Source organism: Olea europaea, unplaced genomic scaffold (assembly GCF_002742605.1).
Source record: "Olea europaea var. sylvestris unplaced genomic scaffold, O_europaea_v1 scaffold524, whole genome shotgun sequence".
Lineage (NCBI taxonomy): Eukaryota > Viridiplantae > Streptophyta > Magnoliopsida > Lamiales > Oleaceae > Olea > Olea europaea.
The window spans coordinates 338,009-339,860 of NW_019263560.1; the positions used below are offsets into that span (position 1 = coordinate 338,009).

The 1,852-nt window shown below is 42.9% G+C and overlaps 1 pseudogene; it reads right to left on the minus strand.

Moving 5' to 3' along the window:
* Nucleotides 1-1,335, minus strand: part of LOC111388710 — a 4,998-nt pseudogene extending 3,663 nt beyond the window's left edge.
* Between the last annotated feature and the right edge of the window lie 517 nt (nucleotides 1,336-1,852).

Sequence of the window (1,852 nt, forward strand, 5' to 3'; positions counted from 1 at the left end):
TCGCCCCAAAATGAGTGGAACATCTTTATCTTCTTCCATGTCCAAGATAAGAAAATCAGCCGGAAATATGAACTTCTCCACTTTTACCAGCACGTCTTCAATGATTCCTCTTGGATGTGTAAGGGATCTATCTGCTAACTGCAATGTCAGTGTTGTGGTTTTTGCTTCTCCCAAGCCGAGTTTCCTGAAAACAGAAAGAGGCATTAGATTAATACTTGCACCCAAATCACACAAAGTTTTATCAAAATAACAGTCTCCAATAGTGTAGGGTACAGTAAAACTCCCTGGATCTTTCAGTTTTGGGGGTAGCTTTCTTTGGATTCTGGCGCTGCATTCCTGAGTCAACATTACTATTTCGTGTTCTTCTATCTTTCGCTTGTTGGAGAGGATATCCTTCAAGAATTTTGCATAGCTCGGCATCTGGACAAGTGCTTCAGCAAATGGAATGTTGATATGTAGTTTCTTGAAGACTTCAAGGAACTTACTGTATTGCTGATCCATTTTGTGCTTTCTCAACCTTTGTGGAAACGGAATAGGAGGCTCATGAGGGTTAACAGGATTAGTATTTTTACCCTGTGATGTCTTGGAATTCCTCTTAACCTCATCTCCTGTTGCATTGTCAGTTTGCTCCACACTTTCTTCCTCCAAGGTTGGCATTGATTCCTTGTTGGCTCCCGAACTTGTTACATGTGGTTCCGGCAGTTGTACTCCACTTCTGGTTGTTATAGCCTTTGCATGTTCCTTAGGGTTAACTTCAGTATTGCTGGGTAGGTTTCCCGGTGCTCTACCCATTATGGAAATTGCTATCTGTCCCACTTGTGCCTCCAAGTTCTTGATCGCTGCACTTTGGTCTTGAAGCGTTGTTTCAGTCGTTCGCAGAAATTGGTTATTGGCTTCCATGTACTGATTTGTGTGTGCCATAAATTTCTCGAACCTATCCTCCAAATTTGGCTTTTTGTCCTGCTGCTGATATTACCCTTGTGGTCTATTTTGATTCTGGTTGCTACAAGAGAAATTTGGGTGTTTTCTCCAGCCTTGATTGAAGGTTTCTGAATGTGGGTTATTCTGCTGGCCCTGACCCCATTGTGCGAATTCTGCATGTTCTACTCCTTGTGCCAGAATTGGGCAAGTAGCAGTACTGTGATCTGCTCCACATTCTTCACAACTCTGCTTCATAACTTGCTTAGCAGTGGCGGTTTGTGAAATGCTTTCAACCTTATGGAATAAGGAATCTATTTTCGCCGACAGTGCTGAGTAAGTATCTACTTCATACACCTCAGGTGCTCTCTTCTGAACTACTCGATCTGTAGACCACATAGCTGAAGTTGTAGCCATCCTTTCAAACAACTCCCAGGCTCCGTCAATTGTTCTTGTAGAGATAGACCCGTCAGATGATGCATCCACCATACTCTTGAATGATGGGAGTAGTCCAGTGTAGAAAAATCTGATCTAGGTCTTCTTGTCAAAGCTATGTTGCGGGCACTTCCTTAACATGTTCTTGAAACGGTTCCATGCCTCTTCAAATGACTCTGACTCGATCTAGTTGAATATTGAGATGTCATGCCGCATTTTAACTACTTTAGCTGGCGAGAAGAACTTGGTGCAGAATTTATGAGCTAGCTCGTTCCAAGTGGTGATGCTTCCGACAGGGAGTGAATCCAGTCATTCGAGTGCTTTATCCCTTAAGGTGTGCGGGAACAAGCGCAGTCTTATAGCATCATCAGAGATACCTTGGTATCTGAAGTGTTGACACATATCAAGAAATCGAGATATGTGTGTATGCAGATTCTCACTAGCCATCCCATGGTATTGATGCCCATTCTGAAACAGTTGAATCACGTTTGTCTTCAGT